This window comes from Mus caroli, unplaced genomic scaffold (assembly GCF_978045245.1).
Source record: "Mus caroli unplaced genomic scaffold, Mus_caroli_1 scaffold_10, whole genome shotgun sequence".
NCBI classification, from domain to species: domain Eukaryota; kingdom Metazoa; phylum Chordata; class Mammalia; order Rodentia; family Muridae; genus Mus; species Mus caroli.
The window spans coordinates 53,356,405-53,379,005 of NW_028227265.1; positions in this window are offsets into that span (position 1 = coordinate 53,356,405).

Here is a 22,601-nt window from a genome sequence, read left to right on the forward strand (position 1 = left end):
GGTGGGAGGAATTTCCCCTACATCCTCTAGCAGATCTGAGGTCTCTTGAGATACCATGTTACATTTTCCTTTCTTCAAGGCAACCCGGAGACTTCTCTAAAGAAACTGAGAGATTTGTAGAGACCAAAAAGGTTTCCCATTTTGGTGTCATGCACTAGGTTTGTTTAATGTAAACTGTGGGCATTTTAGAAGCAGTGAGGTTGTCTGGGCACACTTAGGGCTTCTTGCTGGATGCTTCTGGTACCATTTACCTTGTTAATTCATTCCTAATGAGTTCATCAGCAATGATTTTATACAACTTTGAGGAACAGCTTTCTTTAGTCTTTAATTCGCGACAGTTCCCCTTCTATTTGGCAGTACATTAATGGAAATGGAAAATTGCCTCATTCTAAATGTCAGAATAATACCGCACCAAAAACAATTCAGTCATGTCTTTCAAACCACGCACATATGGTTCATCAGCAAATGTCACAGTTCTACTTCCCCCTTCCCCCATGTGCCCGTCCTGCTTGCACCTTCCCCACTTCATTCGATTTCCACATGCCTTAATCTGTTTGTTCCCACTAAGCTTTTCATGTCTTTGCTGAAGTTTCATCTCTCCTGTCACCTGTATTTGCTAATGATTAAAAAACCAGGTCTCATGACACCACATTTGTGTAGATTGTGGAAATGACAGAGTTCACAGATCAGGTGACAGCAATTGCTTTTTAGTGTTATAAATGTCTTTGATTTGCTCTCAAAATTGAAAAGAAAAGTTAAGTGAAATTTTCTCCAAATATGTTTTGTTCATAATTTTGGAGTGTTTTGTGACATCCCCTCAATGAAACTGGATTCTCTACTGTACCCACACCAGGACAAAGCTTTTTCCCTCCTAGCTCTGTGCCCATGCAAGTTTCTTTATAAGATTAATGATTTTATTATGAATGTCTTAGCTGTGATTTATTGGGCACATTCATAATGTGAACTCCTGGTAAGTACAGTCTCACTTGGTCTTATAGTAACTAACTTTTAATTGCAGGTCTTAATTCATTAACAATCAAATGGCATTTCAATAATGTTCAAAATTAGTCTAGAAGCTAAACTACCTAAAGACCCAGCAATTTCTGAAGCTATTGATCAAGCATGAGCTGCCATGGCTATCCTCTGTATACTATTTGAAATGATAAATTTGTCTTCTTGAGAAATTTTTGGGTAATCTCTAAGCTTCTTTCTCAATGATTTTATGTATATGCATATATATGTACATACACATATAAATACAAGATATGTATAATTAATATATAATTAATGTATATATTAATTAATATATGTATAGATAGATGGATAGATAGATAAATGGATAGATAGATAGATAGATAGATAGATAGATAGATAGATAGATAGATAGATTGCTTGATTTGTGTGTGTAATATGTATTCATTTTCAAATCACTTGCCTAACACTGGAATTTTGAAGTTTAATTAATTTGGGATATTTGCTTTCTACTTTTACTAGAAACCCAACTCATCTGTGAAGTATGGCACATTAATTCAAGTCAAATTTCTGTCTCTTCTTTAATTAACATTTTTATTCTTTGAAAGTTTCATAAACCTGTACTCCGTAGGTTCTCTTGGTGAAGCTGAAGCTAATCAGAGGAGAACTTCTGGTTTTGCAAAAAGCAGGTAGAATATTACTCAGTTTCTCTCTCACCACTTTCTCTAGCTAGTGGTCTAAAGATCTCTAATATAACTCTGGAGGTACTATATAACATTGCAATAAATATGTGTTCTCATAATTTATTAAGCATCTAATATGTGACAGATGATTTACAAGTGTTGTTGGATCTAATTGTCCCCCCCAAAGTGAAGCAATTTGGAAAGAATTTTCCTGAGGTTTGAAAGGTTGCAATTTACAGAGATGGTGTAGCGGGTTTGTAGAACATTTGCCCCTATAGGTCTATAGTCACATTATTAGGAGGTGTAGCCTTGCTGGAGAAGGCTTGGCCTCTTTGGGGAAGTGTGTTTCAGTCATTCCCTGATACTTATGGATCAAGATGATACAGATGTAGAACTCTCAGCTTCTTTTCCAGCACCATTGTCTATCTGCATGCCATCTTGATTCCTGACATAATAATAATAATGGACTAGATCTCTGAAATGCTAAGCCAGCCCCAAATTAAATGTTTTTCTTTATAAGAGTTGCTGAAGTCATGGTGCTTCTTCACAGCAATGGAAACCCTAACTCAGACAATGTGAATCTATGATCTCCCTAGTCTACAAATGCTTATTATTTGTCATTTAACTTAGAGCTAGAAAGAATGGAGGAGAGATTCCATCAGGCACCTGTTGTAGAGGTGACTCTTTCTCTAATACATTCCTGCGATTCAGTGGACTCTGAAGAAGATATGTCTGTCCTGGCTGATCTACTCTACTGAAAGCAGGACTTGGTATGTACATCTGGGCTGTTCTGTGTATTCCTTTACCCAATGCCTCCTACTGTCTACAATTTTTCTATGCAATTTGAGGTTACCATCCACTTTCTTGAACTGACCTTTTGGACCCAATATAAGAATGCGCATACCTTTTGTATAACTCTGTTTCCTATTACTTTAAATGACTGAGTAACTCATTAAAAAAAAGATGACTTTCTTTTTTAGGTCAAAGTGTTAAAACTAAAATTAACAATGGGATAGGCATATCCTGTGGAGGTCGAAGACTCTGCGGGTTCCTGAGGTAGCCAAGATACTGTATACAAAGAAACACCAAGTGGCCTAATGTAATGTCCTTTTTCTCCTTATAAAGCCACAGGCTTTATTCCAAATTCCATTCTACCCCATAATAAATATTTTTGAAATATATAGTTGTGTAGGTGCATTCAAACCATGTGTTTATCCATACCAACTTGGACTATCTGAATAACTTCCTTTCTGTTGTTGAGGATTTGAATATTCTATTTTACCCACAGCTTTCTGACATTACTTAATTCTTCAGATTTCATTTTCTATACTATTAGTCAAGACTGACAAAAAATAAAAAATATTAAACTAGGTTGTTTGAAGCATATTTCTATTATGTGAGTCCTGGATTATTCCAAGGAAACCCTTAGTATGGGATTCCTTAGAATCTACTTGACTCCTGCTGAGGCAACCAGAACTGACACCAAGCCCTCTCTCTAGAACTACATCAGTCATGGCATCACCACCACCTTCATACAAACCTTAGTGTTTTGTTTTGAAGTCATAATTCTACTACACTTGCTGTTACTTTTCTTAGATTCTCCTTGTTCTGGGATTTCTGTGTGATGTACATTTTGGTTTTATAACATGTTTGTACATTATTAACTTCTGGGTAAAGTAACACACATACGAATGTACTTGTTTGCTTAGAACTTTCAAAATTGATTTAAAAATTGAGGTTCCCTGGACACAGAAGATGCATCTGGTCTGTCCCCAGTTTGTCTTTAGAGAGCAGAATTCAGGCATCCCATGAAGGGCATTTTCTTCATGTTCTGCCCTTTCCTTTTTTTCTCAATGCATTTATGAACTTTCACTTCAGGGATTCATGGTTGTTTTCAATCCTCCTAGCCTAGTAAGAAACACTTTTTAAATATTAACTCAGCTGAACCAAGCACTACAGATTTTCTTCATCAAAACTTCTTGTCTAACCACTATATGCTATCCAATCCTTTTCCCTTTCTGGATTGCTCAGCATAAAATGAGACCTTCTTTTTTCTTTCTTTTGAGATCTTGTGACTTGCAGATTGAGGATCATTTGCCTGGGTATGTGTCTGTCTCCTTTCTTTTTCTGTTGCTGTGATGAACTACTCTAATGAAACCAACTTAGGAGAGGAAGGGTTTATTTCAGCCCAAAGTTCAAGGTACAGTCAGTCAGTAATGGTAGGAAGGTAAGGCAGTCAACATGAGCAGCTGACCACAGGGCATGCACAATGAAGGAACAGAGAACACAGAATGTTTTCTTTACTTATTCAGTCCTGGACTTCAGCCAGGAAAATGGTGTCACAAAGTAAAAAAGTCTTCCCACCTCAATCAACACAAGCAAGGCAATCCCACACAAGCATTCCCATTGGCCCATCTCCCAAGTGATTCTACACCCTGATTTGTTAACAATTAGCATTAGCCATCGCACTACCCTCTTTGAGTTTTATAAGCACTGAGTCTCAATGAAAACTACAAAGTCCTGGTGCCTTTATATCCCAGTAGCATTCTCTTTGGATGCTTAGTGGCAATAGAGAGCAAATGACAAATAAGCTAAAAGACTGTCCAACCTTAGTCATAGCAGAGGATGATACGATGTCAAAAGTTGTTTCTGAATGATAAATTCTCTTTTAAATCTAGAAACACAGTGAGCAATTCTTGAGTGTACCCACAGTCAGAGATAAGCTAATAAATATATCACTAAGTATTTGAAAGATAGTTAAATAACCAATTGTTAAAAAAAATTGTTGGACCAGGTTAATCAAGGAGATGATTGACAGGTAAAAAATTGTTTGTCTTAATTAGGAAGAAATGTGATTCTCATTCAGAGGCCTTTATAAATTTAATTGACATACTTAAATTATGTTTTTAGTAATGTAGCTATATACACATAATGAGAGCTTTGTATCAAGTGTGCACAAAGGTTGAGTTTTAAACCACACACACACACACACACACACACACACACACACACACACACACACACACACAGAGAGAGAGAGAGAGAGAGAGAGACCATTTTCTGTTTTTTTTCCCCCTTACCAGACAGAAGATCAGGTGCCTAAATAAAACAATAATATGTCTTATGATGTTTCTTAGGAACTGGCTAAAACAAGCTCATGTATGAGAAGTCAGAAGTTTAGCCTTATAAACATTTTAAGAGCAGAGTTTCAGCTTACACCATGAAGCTGTGGGATACACCCACATTCTAGACCTTCTGAGAACTTTTTCTTGTCACTTAAGTTCCCTAGCTGTGAATAGTAGCACACTACATAACTACTCTGTGGTAATTGAACACGTCAGTACCTTTCTTTCACTCTCAGTGGTCTGGAGGCTACAAATCCAGGAGCAAGGCATAGGCTGAGTGGTACTTCATCTCAAATCCCTAAGAAAGAATATGCCTTCCATTCAAGTTCCTGGTGGCTTAGCTCTAGGGCTGTGGTAGAGCCAAATCACTTCAATCTGTATCCACTTATCACACAACCTTCTTCTCTGTGTCTGTCTCTAACTATTAGGTTTTCATTGGGTTTTGTCCATTCTAAGACATGATGGTCATATGGCTTTTACTGAGATCACTGTTTATATAACCCTGTGCCATGATAGAGCCAGCCCAAGACTATTTTAAAACACAGGTCATGAACTTGAAGAACAGGGATGGGCATAGGGGAGTATTTGGAGAGAGAAAAGGGAAGGGGGAGATGTTGTAATTATATTACAACCCCCAAATCAAGTCAAATAATTTCTTAGTCATATCAACAAAAAGAAGCACATAGTGTTTTGCTTTATTTTTCACTTAGCATAAGTTTGTTTTAGAAGCATCCACAGTATTAAATGTGTCAGTATCTCATCACTTTACATTGCTGAGTTGTACTTCATTTTGTGTTTAATCCTCACCAATAGTTTGTCACTTCCAATTTCTGGATCTCATTAATAAAACTGCAATAAATACTTTAAAAACTACAGTGTCTGTTTTGATTTAGGTCAGTTATAATTTATTGGCTGATTGATTCATTCTTTCAGCAAATATTTACTGAAAGCATGTCAGGAATAGTGTTGAGCAGTTAAGACACTGTTACTAATAGCATCTATTACACCTTCATGAAGCTCACAAAGAGTATCCATTGGGAGCTATTCATGTAGATTGGGGCTTAGGTTATATATTTATAAGACATGGTATTCAATACTTTTGATCATTTGTATTTATATAGTATGAACTTTTAGTTTCAAACACTCATTTTTATTTATGAAAGAGTCTATGTGCACATTATTAGTACATAAATGTTAATTTTCAAAAAGCTAAGCAATAAAAATGGGAAAAAATTATTTCAATGTCATCTTTTATGTTAGTCATTTTTCAAGTCATCCTGGTTTTCCAAAGAGCTATCTAGATATCTGCTGCATTTCAAGACTTGGGAACAATGTCATAGTTCAAGATCAGGGTTTCTTAAACCTAAAAATTAAATTTAACATCTATACCATGCCAAGTTCTTTTTTCACACAAGTCTAGCTACACAGGTATATAAAGCATGAATGTGAATTTACTGAGAAATCATAAATAAATGCAATTCATTTTCATTGACCTGTAATTTTTCTACTAAAAAACTAGTAAGATGGACATGCTTGCTTATTTATACATAAAGAATTAAAGCTTGGATTTCAAATAGGGAACTTCCCTGTGGCCTCTGGAAGGTTGATTACTTGCTAGTAGGACACTATACACCCAAGTATAGGGCAGCAGAAATTGCATTTAATGGATTAAAAAATGTGACATGAAGTTAAATTAGTATGGAAGGGAGAATGGATTCTGGAGAATGCAAGAAATTAATATAATCAAAACACATTGTACAAAATTTTCAAAGAACTTTTTTTTAAAAAAAGATTAAACCTTGGCTAAATATTTGATACTTCTGGATACAAAGCCTTTTCATTGTCTTTAAGTTAGTAGATCCTTTGATTTTATAATCATCAGTGCTGAGAATGTCACATCAAAATACGATATGGGAAGAGCTATGCTCTGTACCATTTCAGACGCTATAAGAAACACTGCAATACATCCAACCAAAATGCATTTAACAATCATTTTTATGAAATTCAAGGCAGCAACTCAAAGAGTTTCCTACCATGCAACATAAAGCCACTACACCTTCCTTAGAACCAGAGAAGGTGAGGAAACAGAAAACAAGAAACAAAGTACCCAACCAACAAAAATAAGACCATATATCAGCATTTACAACTCTAATAATCTAATCCCAAATGCCTAGATGATAGTATAGTGACATTCAGTAAATTATATCTTCATTATAGCCCAGCAATACCATCACAGCAGGCCCTGAGAAATGCAATCTAGCTAAAACACAACATGAAGACTTTAAAATCACCATTAGGAAAATGATAGAAGTCTTTGAGGAGGAAATGAATAAGTCCCTCAAAGAAATCAATGAAAAAACAAAGAGCAGAAATTAGTAAGTGAATTGAATGAATGAATAAAACAGTTCACTACCTGAAAATAGAAATAAAATCAATAGAAATATTTAAGAATTCAAACAGGAAGCTCAGAGACAAGCCTCAACTACAGAATAAAAAAGATGGAAGAAAAAATCCCAGGCATTGATGATCCAATAGAAGAAATGGATACCTTGATCAAAGAAAATGATAAATCAAAACCAAACAAAGATACACACAAATCGTGTCATAAAACATCTAGGAAACTTGGAACATTTTGAAAAGACTAAATCTAAAAATAATAGGAATATAGGAAGGAATAGAATTCTAAATTAAAGGCACAGAAAACATTTTCAACAAAATCATAGAAGAAAAATTCTATAACCTAAAGAAGGAGATACCTCTAAAGTACAAGAAACATAAAGAACAGCAAATAAATTGTACAAGGCAAGAAATTCTATCAGTACATTATCAAAACACTAAATGTACAAAACACAAAGAGATTAAAAGCTACAAGGGTAAAAGACAAAGTAAGACAAAAGGGTAGACCTATTAGAATACTTTTCAAAGGAGACTCTAAAGCCAAAGGACCTGGACAGACAGATATTCTATATGTGCCAGCCCAGATTACAATACCCAGAAATCATTTCAGTCACAATATATAAAGAAAATAAGACATTCCTGTTGGGATTCACACGGAGGCTGAGGTGCATATTTTACATACCAAAGTGGGCCTGGCTTCTAGGTTCTCCCAGCATCTCTCAGTCTCTACTTGTTATAGAGCATAACTGGCATATCACCCCCTCTACTCTGAACTTTCCAGCTAAAGAGCTGGGCTTCCTCTCGCCTGTAAGCTCTTTCCTATATAATCTAGATATTTTGGTACCTCCTTCCTCTCTCTGTCTTTTCGTTCTTCCTTTAAGCTTGCACATACTCTTTCTCTCTTTCCTGTCCCTTCCTTTCTGTCTCCCTCTCCATGTCAACTTCCCCGGCCTAGGTCCTTGGGAATATAGAGGCTACCTGAAAGTGGTTTCCTAAAACACCTACATCCAATAGAGAGCTAATATCCTAACATATTTTATACAAAGAGCTCAAGAAGTTAGACTCCAAAGAAACAAATAACCCTATTAAAAAGATGGTACAGTGTGGGAATTCATAAGGGAGCCTGGAGAAGAAGGGGAGGGAGGACCCACGTTCCGCCAGAGTTCCACCTATGCTCTGGACAGGCGGACGTGAGAAGGCTGCCAGATGCTTTCCACTCAGCCCCGGGTGGGCATTCAAGCCTCTGACTCACTCAAGGGGAAGGGACAAGGGGCAGCCCAACCTGGGGGCCCCAGGGCCACACCCTGTAGCCCCAGGGTTATGGGAGAGAGGGAAGAGGGAAGAGAGATTTTCACACTGGTGAAAGTGAGTGCAGCCTTGATGAGCAGAGACAGTCTATGGTATTAGAGCTTTATTGTAGAAAGGCAGGGGTAAAGAGAGAAGGTAAGAGAGAGAGAGAGAGAGAGAGAGAGAGAGAGAGAGAGAGAGAGAGAGAGAGAGAGAGAGAGAGAAGCCAGCCATGGCCAAGAGGAGAGAAAGTGGGAAAAGGAGAGGGGTTGAGAAAGGCTAGAGAAAAAGAGAGAGTAAGAGGGAGAGAGGCAGAGGAGAGGAGAGGAGAGTAAGAGCAAGAGAACAAAGGAGTGAGAGAAGTGAGAGATCAAGGAGGGGCCAAACAGCCCCTTTTGACGGAGCTGCTATCTTTTCTGTTGCTAGGTAACAGGGGAGGAGTTTAGCCTGAAGGTCAGAAGCTTGGGACATTGCCTAAGTGACTTCTAGCCATGCTTCTCTTGTGGGGGCTGTGGGGGGCAGTAACTTAAGCAGGAGCCAGAGTTCCAGAAGCATGAGAGAACTCCTTCCATCCCATGTTGGTAAATTATGACCACCGGGTTCAGCATCTCAGCTCTACTGGAGACCAGCCTATCTGTGCACACCCAATGCCCCATAGCACAGATCTAAACAGAGAATCTACATAGGGTACAGAACTAAACAGAGAATTCTCAACTGAGGAATCTCCAATGGCTGAGAAACACTTAAAGAAATGTTCAACATTCTTAGTCTTTAGGGAAATGTAAATTACAATAACCCTGAGATTCCACCTCACACCAATCAGAATGGCTAAGATAAAAAATGCAGGTGATGTGGAGAAAGAGGAACACTTCTTTAGTGCTGGTGGAACTGAAGTTGGTAAACCCAGTTTGGAAATCAATCTGGCAGTTCCTGAGAAAATTGGAAATAGTTCTACCTGAAGATCCAGCTATACCAACACTGGGCATATACCCAAAAGATGCTCCAACCTATAACAATGACACAGGCTCTACTTTGTTTATAGCACCCTTATTTATAATAGCCAGAAGCTGGAAACAACCAAGATGTCCCTCAACAGAAGAATAAATACAGAAAATGTGGTTTACACAATGGAGTACTACTCAGGTATTAAAAACAATGACTTCATGAAATTTGAAGGCAAATGAATGGGACTAGAAAATATCATCCTAAGTGAGGTAATCCAGACACAAAATAACACACCACACATGGTATGAACTCACTGATAAGTGGATATTAGCCCAAAAGCTCACAATGCCCACAGTACAACCCACAGACCACACAGAGCTTAGGAGGAAGACAAGGGTGTGGATGCTTCAGTCCTGCATTGGTCAGGAGGGGGAACAGGATGATTGTGGCAGGTGGAGAGAGGGGAGGACCTGGGAGGGAGAGAGAAGGGGGGAAGACATAAGGGAGGGTAGTATCAGGTACTGAAGGGGACAGGAGAGAGGTACAGAGGGTCAGAAAATCAAATAAAAATATATAGCAGTGGGGGATGAGGAACTAGGGATAGCCTCTGGAGGGTTCCAGACATCAGGGAAGCAAGAGTTTCCCAGGACCCCCAATGGGGATGACTTTAGCCAAAATGCACAAAGAAGGGGAGATAGAACCTGTGGAGAACACTTCCAGTAGATAGGTATGGCCCCTTGCCAAGTGGTAAGGCCACCCATCCATTTCAAAGTTGTTTTTGTTTTTGTTTTGTTTTGTTTTGCTTTGTTTTTTTCTTTTGAGACAGGGTTTCTCAGTATAGCCCTGGATGTCCTGGAACTCATCTGTAGACCAAGCTGGCCTTAAACTCATAAATCTGCCTGCCTCTGCCTCCTAAGTGCTGGGATTAAATGTGTGTGCCTCCACTGCCTGGCTCATCTCAAAGTTTTTAACCCAGAAATGTTCTTGACAAAGGAAAGACAGGGACAAAACATGGACAAGAGACTGAAGGAAGAACCATCTGGGGACTGCCTTACCTGGGGATCCATCCTGTCTGCAGACAACAAACCCTACACTGTTGTTGTTGCTAAGAGGGCTTGTTGGCAGGAACCTGGTGTGACCGTTCCTTTAGAGGTTCAGCCAGCAACTGACCAGTGCAGATGTGGATGCTTGAAGCCAACCATTAGTCTGTGCTCAGGGAACCCAGGACTGGAGGAGTGGAGAGGGATTGCTAGCCCATTGGAAGAACAACATAGGCTGGCTGTGACCACCCAGTGCTCCAAGGGACTAAACCACCAACCAAGGAATGTACAGAGAGGGGTCCATGGCTACAGATACACATGTAACAGGAGATAGTCTTGTCTAACATTAATGGGAGGGGATGCCCTTGGTGCTGTGGAGGATTAATGCCCCAGTGTAAGGGGATGCTGGGGGAGTGGGGCAGGGGAGGGTGGGTGTGTGGGGGAGCACCGTCATAGAGGCAAAGGGGAGAGAGGAGAGGGTGGATGTAGGATGGGAGTTTTGTGGAGGGGTAATCAGGAAGTGGGAGATCAGTTGAGATGTAAACAAATGTAATAATTAATAAAATAGTAAAAATAATACAGAAAAATTTCAAAAAGAAATTAAAGAGTTTCTAGAGTTAAAAGAAAATGAATACACTTATTAAATCTCTCTATCCAAATTAACAAAAGTACAGATGAAAAAGCTATCCATAACAAGAGACATTGAGAGAATCATAAGAACACACTTAAAATCCGTGCTCCATAGACAGTATGCTAACAGTATCAAATTGGAAAACACAAAACAGATGGATTGTTTTCTTGATGCATACTATTTACCTGTTGGAGGTTGGTCTGGTGCTCTACATATTCAAATGCTAAATACTGTCCCCCAAGGTCTAGTTGTCCTCCTCAAGAGCAGATCCTTATGTACACCAAATAATGCTATGTAAACTTTGCTCTCCAATGTAAAACAATTGGTTAAATAAAGGTGGTAACAGCCAATTACTGGGGAGAATAAAAAGAGGCAAAATTTCAGTTATCAGGCTATAAGTCTCAGGTAGAGACAGAGTGAAGGGGGAGGAAGATGGGGAGAACAGGAGTTATCCATTAGATGTGAATGCTCCCCAGAATGGACTGCTGAAACAGAAGTAACCCAGGTGAAACCTACACAGCAAGCATTTGGGTAACACAGCTAGAAAGTAGATAGTCTAGTGTTAGAAAAATAGATTTAGGGTTAATCCCCTAGTAATTTGCCAGAACTGATAAAACATATTCCCTGTCATTGGAGGAGGCCAGGTTGTATTAATAACTAACAGAGTTTATTAACATTTATTTATGTTTGGGGCACCTTATGTGAGACATAGAACCCAAACTAACCTGAGCGAAGTTACTGATTAGAGGTGCTAACTCTCCCCCCAAAACAAAAGAGCATCTAGCTCTGTCATTTAATAATTAGAGGTTAAGAAATGCAGAGGCTAAGAACTTGAAGTGCCAGGGTAGGGGGATACCCAGGTGCCTTTTTCAGAGGAGAAGAAAATTGGGGGTGGAGGAAGAATTGTGAGAAGGGGTGACCAGAAGGGGGCAGTGAGCAAGATGTAAAGTGAATTAAAAAAATCCCACAAACACAAACAAACAAAAACAAACAAAAAATTAAATTAAAAACAAAACAAAACAACAATGAAAAAGCAACAAAAAATACAGAGGCATAAAACAAAGAAAAAATAACCAAAACAAACAAACAAACAAACAAACAAAAAGTCTCCCTTTTTTTTCTTTTTCTTATTAGGTATTTTGTTCATTTACATTTCCAATGCTACCCCAAAAGTCCCCCATGCCCTCCCCACCCCAAATCCCCTACCCACCCACTTCCACTTCTTGGCCCTGTACTGAGGCATACAAAGTTTGCAGGACCCAGTAGCCAGAAAGGCTTGGAACTGTGGAGAGCCCCTGCTGAGCAGCAAAGCAGGCAGGGGTTCACACACTGAGGCTATACTACAGCCTCTGTCAGACAGGACAGCAAAGTCTCAATGCACTTCCCAGAGCTAAGGCCCAAGGGTCCATCTGGCAACCACTAACCAGAGCCTGAGGGCATCAGCCAGGCGCATTAACACTCAGCTGGATCCCTCAGCTTATAGACTGCAGTCTGTGGGAAACCAGCATATGCCCCAAAGACAGACCTATGCCGGGTGGGTCCAGGACAAGTGGCAGAAAGCATGCCACTTAAGGACAAAATAAACAAAGCAAAATAAAACAAAAACAGATAAATTGATCAATGGAACATAATTGAAAACCTAGACATAAACTTACCTACAGGTGATTTTTGATAATTTAGGCAGAAATAAATACACACTGGAGAAAAGACAGTACCTTAAACAAATAGTGCTGGTCAAACTGTATGAATGCAGTTAGAAGAATCCAAATCGATCCATAATTTTCACCAGACTTACCAACTTTAAATGGACCAAAGACCTCAACATAAAACTGAATACACTGAACCTGATAGAAGAGAAAGTAGGGAATAAATAGCCTTGAACTCACCGGTGCAGAAGAAGACTTTCTAAATGGAGCACCATTAGCACAGGCGCTATCATCAACAGTGAATAGATGGGACCTCATGGAACTGAAAAGCCCCTGTTTGGCAAAGGACACCATTATTTGGACAAAATGGCAGTCTACATAATAGCTTAGTAAGTACACACCCAATACAGGGCTAACATCCAAAGTGTACAAGGAACTCAAAAAAACTAAATAAAACAAATGGCCAAATTAAAATATGTGATCAAGATCTAAAATAATAATTTGCAAAACAGGAAACTCAAATAGCTGAGAAACACTTAAAGAACTGTTCAATATCCTTAGGATTCCAAGAAATGCAAATCAAAACTACTTTGAGATTTCACTTACAGCTGTCAGAATGGCTAAGGTCAATGAAACAAATGACAGCACATGCTGCTGAGGATGTGGAGTAAGGGGAGCACTCTGTTATTGCAGGAGTGACTGCACAGAATTATAGCTACCATGGAAACCAGTGTGGCGGTTCCTCAAAAAGATGAGACTCAATGTACTCTGCAAGCTACCAAAAGCTAAGTATAAACACCAATCAAGTTTTAAACTCTTTGATCTACAATGGTATCCTGGTTTCAAGATATGCTAGTGTAATAGTGGCAAAAAAAAAAAAAAAATCTTGTGGGTATGTCCAACCAATACTTCTATCTGTAGGACTATTCTATAAGATGGGACCTATACTCAGCACTGCCTACTTGACCAAGAATCCGAGATTAGATAACCTAATGATCTAAGGAAAAACAAAATACTAAAAGAACTGTCTTAGTTAGGGTTTCACTGCTGTGAACAGATAACATGACCAAGGCAACTCTTATAAGGACATTTCATTGGGGCTGGCTTACAGGTTCAGAGGTTCAGTCCATTATCATCAATGCTGGAACATAGCAGCATCCAGGAAGTCATGGTGCAGGAGGAGCTGAGAGTTCTACATCTTCATCTGAAATCTGCTAGAAGAATACTGACTTCCAGGCAGCTAGGATGAGGGTGTCAAAATCCACACACACTGACACACCTACTCTAACAAGACCATACCTACTCCAACAGGGCCATACATTTTAGTAGTGCCATTCCCTGGGTTGAGCATATATAATCCATCACAAGAACCTAGTTATAAAATTACTTTTAATGACATTTGGCTCTACTCATGGATGAGCACTTTGCTTCATTATCATCAGAGATGGGAACAAATATAGAGACTCTTAGACAGATATTTGTAGAGAGTGAGAGACCTTATAATACTCAGCCATAAACAGGAGAGCTCTATAAAATCCCTTTCTTTGGTGCTCAGGAAACCCTATAGAAAAAGAGGTAGAGAGAATGTAAGAGGTAGAGGGGATGGAAGACACCAGGGAAACAAGACCCTCTAGATCAACAGGATCAATGTGCATGTGAGCTTGTAGGGACTGAGGCAGCACACACACAGGCCTACACGGGTGTGCAACAGACAGAGGATCATAGATAAAAGGAGAAGTGGACACAGCCTCATCCCTAATTCAGCACCAAATTCCAACTGATAGCTAATTCACAATGAAAATTTAGTTTTCTCTAAGGAAATCTCACTGGAAAGCAAACAAACTCTTTTTTTTGTACTTATTAGGATGTTCATTTATTAATTTACACTGACAATTATTTCTAAAAGCAAGAACATCATAAGTTTCTGCTTATACATTGTTTTGCTGACAGTTACATTTTAATCCAAGAATTAATATTAGTAAATATGATGGCAAAATAAGAAAAAATGATGATTTAAAGTAGAAAAATACGCTTTCTAGTGAGTTCATTCTTGATTTTATGGAATGATGGGGTTATGGTTTTTACATTTTATCTTTTTTCTTTGTATATTTTCTTTATAATTTTCAGATCTCATCTCCTTTATCTCAGTATTAGGAGCTTAAGGCCAGCTTCAACTACATTGAGCTTGAAGTCAGCTTGCAATATTCTCATTTCTCAAACCAAAATTTATAAAAATTAGTGGCTAAGGCAATTATTACAAAAATTTTTGTTTATATGAAATTACACCTCGTTGCTTGTTGTGATGTATTTTATATGATTTCCGGGGTTTCCAGAGACACAGCACCGTGAACTGTGTATAAAGTATGCTCACCATGTTTCTGATGGTGTTCACGTCTATCATGATGGCTGACAGAACATGACTTCCAAGCCATCCTTTTAGGTCCCTTGTCTCTTTTTATCCTATATGTCCTTTGCATATATATTATGACTCCCAGTTTTTTGTTTTTATGGGATTTTTGAATTTGAGAACAAGTAGGTGTCTGTTTCTTGTGCATTTTCTTGGACTCTTCTATCATGTTTCTGTCAAGTTCTGGTGTGTGGTTTTTGCTTTATTATATATTAATTATCGTATTATAATCCCTTGGAAAAAGTTGACGTTATATTTCCCATCAATTTTCACAAAGACTCGTCAGCAAAGAACAAAGTATAAAAAGCAAAAAAAAAAAAAAAAGAGTAGAATATTACTGGACTTTAATATACATAAAGACACTTTTAGATGTGGATATCTTGTTTATTTGTTTGATACTGTGTTTTTAGATGTTGTAAAGTTGGTGGGGTTCAGTAATTCTGTCTCTTTCATCTGAGTTCATTTAAAATGCCTCTTAATATATTTGCCAACACAGACATTCTCTCATGAGCCAGGTCTTGTATCCTCAACATCGTAATGTTTACTTCTGTATTGTACCTCATGGGTGCTTGCAAAGATGTAAAGAAATAACTAATAACTATATACTAACTAAAAATTCTGCTGTGTGAGCCACCTATTTTTCACCTCATTTCCCCTTTTTGGAAAGAATGAGTTAAGCAAGAAATAGAGTATGAAGTGTATTTGATTTTAAATTTATGTTAAGATTTTTTTCAAAGCCAAAATGAAAACTCTCCAGAAAATGTGAAAAGAGCTGAGACTCTTATCTGTCTCCAACAAATATATTCCTACCCAGTTTGCTTATGTATTCATATAGTCAGATTAAATGTAATGCAAGCTCCTGATTTAATCAGCACCATTTGCCTCCTCTTATCTAGATTTGCAAACTCTTTGAGGACAGCAACCACATTAGCTCTCTAAGTGCCAACTTACTGTAACTCTGCGCACTGGGAGACCTGTCAGTCATTTTCCTCCAGAAGCCATGGCTTGTGTTATCATTCTGGAAATTCTTTCCATCATTTTGTTATTTCTATTTAGTAAACTTTCCATAGCCATCTGAAATCTTGAAAAAATGCCTCTGTATATGTTTACCATCTTAGAAAAGTGTTAGGCAAAACCAAAGCAAACAAACAAAAACATAAAACCCAGGGCATGTTTCTGTAGGGAAGACCTTGCCTGTCTGTTCTGAGAGAGCATGTACTTAAACCACACAAAAATAATCCCAGGATAAGTAAATGATGTGTGTGTGTGTGTGTATGTGTGTGTGTGTGTGTATGTGTGTAGTGTTGTGCAGCTTGCCTTTGGAACAAGGTTCTTGAAGCAAATTATTACTGGATAGTGAATTAGTTGATATGCTAGCAATTGTCATTTTAATGGAAAATCTGCTTTAATTTTATAACAAAATTCACAACAAATGTAAAAATTTAACAATTTTTATTAAAATATCAGAATCCCAATGACAAAGATAACTAATACTATTAAAGGGTTTCTTTTAGATTTTTACGTAGCAGTAATGCAAATGAAAGCAAAGACCACATGCATTCTTTCAGCATTAGAAACCAAACCCATAAAAGGCTAATTTTAGATATCTTCTTATTGCGATATAGAGCTGAGCTTGGTTTTAGCTACTGAGGCTCTCATGCCCACGCTCATGTCCCTGGGACTCCCGTGATGAATGCACAACACTCTGCTGCGCTTTCCGGGCTGGAGCTAGGAGAGTGTGCCATAGAAGACAGACCTAAAGTGGCCTCAGCTGCTGCTACAAGTGCATCGAGCTGGGATAATTTTGATGTGTTGAGGACATGAAGGAAAGCCACAGTTCTTGTTTTTGTTTCCTTTATGTTGGTTTTATCACATGTATTTCTTAAACTTTAGCTTGTCATTTGAGGAAATACTGCCTCACCCTTCTTTCAAGGGAACCTTGAGATTGCTTTTTGCTTTGATTCCCTTGATCACAAGAGTCTCTAGAACAGGGCCCTACGGTGCTGCATTTGATTCATTCTACCAGGCCCTCAGGGAGAGAGGCATTTTGGCAGCTGATCCCTCTGTTCAGCCTCATCACTGCAGCACATTCTCTAAGATGTCCACATAGAACTAGTATCTTGAGTATTAACCAGCAAAGCCTCAAACCCCGTGTCTATCTCTACCTACTTATTTGCCATAGACTTTGTCTCTGACTTAGAGGCAGGAAAAGGGAGTCATCTGAGTATAGTTTATCAACTAATGCGTATTTTCTGATGTAAACTGTTTTCTAAGACAAATTGTTTTTATGGTCACACCCTTTACAGTGTAACTTGCCCATTGTACTCAACAAGATGCACTTATATTCTATACATTTCAAAGACAGGCTTGAATGAGTAATTTGCTTGATCAATAGAACACCAGTAAAATGTGGTTCAAAAAGATCCTTGAAAGTGCTGTATACCGACTTCATCCTCTTTGCCTGTACTTTGATGCTGCTGTTCTTATTATTATTATTATTATTAATTATTATTATTATTGTTATTGGTTATTTTGTTTTTTACATTTCAAATGTTATTCCCTTTCCCGGTTTCCCCTCTCTATCCCTCATCTATTCTCCCTCCCCTTGCTTCTATGAGGGTGCTCCCACACACACAAACACTCCTGCCTCACCGCCCTAGCATTCCCCTACACTGGGGCATGGAGCCTTCACAGGACCAAGGGCCTTTCCTCCCATTGATGCCATCCTCTGCTGCATATGCAGTTGGAGCCATGGGTCCTTTCATGTATACTCTTTGGTTGGTGATTTAGTCCCTGGAGGCTCTGGGGGAGATTGAAAACAAGAATCAATCTGAAAAAAAAAAAAAAAGCATTATTGCCCAGATCATCTGTTCTCCAGATTTCTTTTTTTTAATAGTGTACTTTTAAGTTAAATTTACTTTATTTTGCCCTTTGAGACAAGGTCTCACTATGTAATCCAGGCTAGCCCTTTTTTTAAAAAATTGGATATTTTCTTTATTTACACTTCAAATGTTTTCTCCTTTCCAGGTCTTCCCTGTAGAAACCCCCTACCACATGCCCCCTCCCTCTGCCTCTATGAGGGTGCTCCCCCACCCCTACTCCTGTCTTCTGGCCCTGGCATTCCCCTACACTGGGACATCGAACACCCTCAGACACAAGGGCCTCTCCTCCACTGATATCCAACAAGTCTATCCTCTGACACATTTGTGGCTGGAGCCATGTGTCCCTCCATGTGGACTCTGTGGTAGTTTAGTCCCCAGGAGCTAAGGGGGGTCTGGCTGATTGGCACTGTTGATCCCTGTTCTCCAGATTTCTAGTGGAGGCCATCCTAGACTGAGTAACCATCAGTATTTCCTGATTCATGCAACTCTCCAGTGAACACCCAAAATTATGGTTAAAAATACCAAAACAACCAAATGCTTAGGTCATGTCCAGCCAGTTTCTTGTATCATGGGATGTTTTATTATGTATCATAGCTTAGCAGTTTAGGAGGTGATATCAGAAGAGGGGTCTGTCATTACAAAACCCTGAAAGAACTCAAGATAGGTTTAGGATAAGACAAGAATAAGCTGAAAACACAGAAGAAACTTCTAGTCTAAATTGGGAAAAAAAAAAAAGGAGGCAAAGAATCTGTCAGAGGTGATGAAGTGGCAAGGGGACAGTACTTGCAGACTGGGAAGATGTAATTCCTCTTACATAGTTGCAAACAATGGAGGAAAGTGTCAAAAACACAAAACCGTCCCCAGTAAACTCAGATGGAGCCAGGATTTTATGACCAAATGCTGAACGAGTCTATTGGCTTCTGGCTAGCTACACTTGAGAATGATGGGCTAAAGAAGGAAGTGTTTGGCAAGCTGAATTTAGTGATATATTGAGATTACAACTTTCCTGGATTGGAAAATAAAACAGCTTCATCTCCAGTTTCTCCAGTCAAGCATAAGGTCCTCAAAATAAGACATGGCTTCATGAAGAAGTATATATTTAAGGGTGATTCAATGGCTATAAGGTCCATTTTTAAACCATCTGATAGAGTTAGCATGGTGCCTTGTAGACACTTTCAGTTAGGTCAGGCTTTAATAATTTTAAGGGCATTTTCTCAGTATGAGTAACATGGCATCTAATCAGCAGAGGTTATTATTCTCACAGAACTTTGGGGTATAGATTCGATAAGTAAGGTTGGTACTTGATTCTGCTTTACTAGGGTATTCAAATATTGTTGTCAAGGTGATTCCTACTTCTTTTACCTCCAAAGAACATCAGTGAGCCCTAGCATTCTATGGGCAAATCTCAGGCTTTAAGAGGGTATGGCAAGAGTACAAGAATGATATGAACTGGGGACCAACTTCTAGGGCTAAAACTGGATCCTAATTAAGGATGGTGCCTGCTCAAAAAGAATAGGTCTTTGTTAATACTGGCCTGTCAGGATTTCACAGTGTCTAAACAATTCTGTCCTTCTCTTTCTGGATGGGAGTGCCTGTTCCCATCATGAGGACCTTCTCATCCTGGTATGTTGAAAGGGTTGGCAGGAGCTATGTAAAGCTAGTACACAAGACTTCGACACTCAGAGTCACAGCTAAAGAGTGGCATACAAACAAGCATCTGCACCAGGAACTGACTGTGAGGAACACATTTCAAGCGTGTCACCATCCATCGTGGAATGACTTCTGTAGAACTGAGAACCTGTCTTTTACATGTGGAAGGAAAGTCTGATGATTAGAGGGCAAACTATGCAGGATTGTTTGCATGCACCTTCATGATCATTCCTTTTTATATGTACACCCTTCTGTGATGTAACTTTGCCATCCTTCCCATCCAGAGGTAGTGTAGAAATAATTAAAAATAAATCCCAGCAGCCAGGTTGTTCTACCCCTGTCAATGGTTTATGTTCCTGAATGAAAGACATATACACAGCTTTTATATATTAATATGCTTTAAGCACGGTAATAGCTATGTCACTGCCTAACTTCCATGCAGTTAATCCTGAGTTACTACTTCCTACTTCTATTTTTAATCTTGGCTGCTCTGAACTCAGTTGGGCAGCCCTCTAGGCAACACTCTCCCTGCTCCTTCACGTGGTGTCTATCCCTCTCTGTCCTGAACTTTCTCATGTATGGTGTCTCTCTTTTCTTCCCTACTCTCCAGGCATGGAGTATCTCTTCCTCCTCCCAAGTCTAGGAATCCTAAAATCCCACCTCTGTTTGTCCTCCTCAGCTATTGGCTGTTGGCATCTGTATTTATCAATCGGAACCAGCTGGAAACAGGTGTCCAGAAGCTATATGCAGACACTCTAGCACATACAGTTTTGGGGGGAAACATAATTAGCATTCAAAATACAAGCAGTTACAGAGTAGAGTTCAGCTCTTCATTTTTTTTTTAGTGTTGATTTTATTTTTTTTTTATATATTTTTATTACATATTTTCCTCAATTACATTTCCAATACTATCCCAAAAGTCCCCCATAGCGCCCCCCACTTCCCTATCCACCCATTCCCATTCTTTTGGCCCTGGCATTCCCCTATATTGGGGCATATAAAGTTTGCAAGTCCAATGGGCCTCTCTTTCCATTGATGGCCGACTAGGCCATCTTTCGATACATATGCAGCTAGAGACAAGAGCTCCAGGGTTCTGGTTAGTACATCATGTTGTTCCAACAATAGGGTTGCAGATCCCTTTAGCTCCTTGGGTACTTTCTCTAGCTTCTCCATTGGGAGCCCTGTGATACATCCAATAGCTGACTGTGAACATCCACTCCTGTGTTTGCTAGGCCCCGGCATCGTCTCACAAGAGACAGCTATATTTGGGTCCTTTCAGCAAAATCTTGCTAGTGTATGCAATGGTGTCAGCGTTTAGAAGCTGATTATGGGACGGATCCCTGGATACAGCAGTCTCTAACTGGATTTGGCCAATGGGAAATGAGGAACTCTGATAGAAGCCAAAGCATGAAAAGCCCATACACTTTTGTAAGTGTTATGTGTTAATAATGCGTGTATTGATCCTGAGGTAGCCAGGGAAGGAGTCTACAAGGAAAAGAAGGTGTTAAGGAATGAGAGTGTTAAAGAATTCAGCTTCACCATCAGCTCTAGATGACGCAGTACAGAGTTCACTGACGCCTCCTTAGTGAGAATCAGATGAACTAGGTGAGTGCTGCTGTTCATCCCTGGATAAACTGCCATCTCCTGAATCAAATACAGATAACTGTTGTTTCTGGCCTTTAAGTTTTGAAGGGCTTATCATGCATCAAAAAGTAACTGATTAAGGTCCTCTACTGAAACACAATGTAAAGGCTGTTTGGCTTCATAACACGCTAAAAAATAGGACACCATGACAAGAGGCTGGGCGTGTGTGATGGAGAAGTTACCTAGTATACAGAAGGTTCTGGACTTAATCCTCTGCACTGCAAAAAGTAGATAATAAATTTCCTGACTGATATATTTCCCAAGTCTGGGAAATTTGTTATAATTTGCAATCATAGGGAATTGGTTTTGTTCTCCCATAATCGTGGTTTTAAACATGTGTGGTATGTATTGGTGAAGAGTTGTAATCCCAGACCCTGGAAGGTTGAGAGTCAGGAGCAGGTAAACTCCTGAGGTTTGCTGACCAATCAGCCTTGCAACATTGTCTGCTTCCATTGTGTTCCAGTGAGAGACCTTGTCTAAAGAAAACAAGCCAAATGAATACTGTGGCATCTAAGGAATGACGTCTGAAACCATCCTCTGGCCTCTACACATGAAACATACACACATATGAATACATACATCCCCCTGTACACACAGAAACAAACAAAATATACTTAATGGTAACGTTCCTTTTAAATCTCTTTCGACTGTTGCCAACATGTGTTTAAGTACCACTATCCTCCTGTTCCTTTAACGTCACAAACTTTGAGGGGTTTTATTGATACTTAGGCTGTTTTTCTTTATTTCTTTAAAGTTGAGTTTGGATTTCATCCCAAAAATCTCTGGAAATTAAGGAGTTTTCATCCAGTTTAGTTAGGATCTTCAATTGCATTTCACCTACAACATTTCCCAGGATTCCTTCACTACTTTGTGGAAACTATTTCCTGCATAAAAAGATTCATTTTCTGCCACAGAATAGCCTTTTTTCTTTGCCATTTAGCCATTTAGTATTTATTTTTAAGTGTCCATTCTTTGGAGCTAAGTTAGACTTTCCAATGAGCTGTTCTTAAACAGCCTTCAGGCATCTTCATGGTTATTAACTTTCAAAATGTCTTCTGGGCATTACTTTTTCCTTAGTAAAAGCTCACATTATGCCATCATTTCCTTTTCTAAAATAGTGTAATTCATGATGATTATTTTTGGCTTTTCTTCCTTGCCAGCACACTGGACTTAACCCTGTGGTGATGAGCTTTGAACAGAGAGACGCTTGCCCCTGAGGGTGGGCCAAGCATCTATCTCCCTTGTGAGCACCTTCCACTCAGTGAAGCTATTACCTCTCCTTTTCTAAGGCA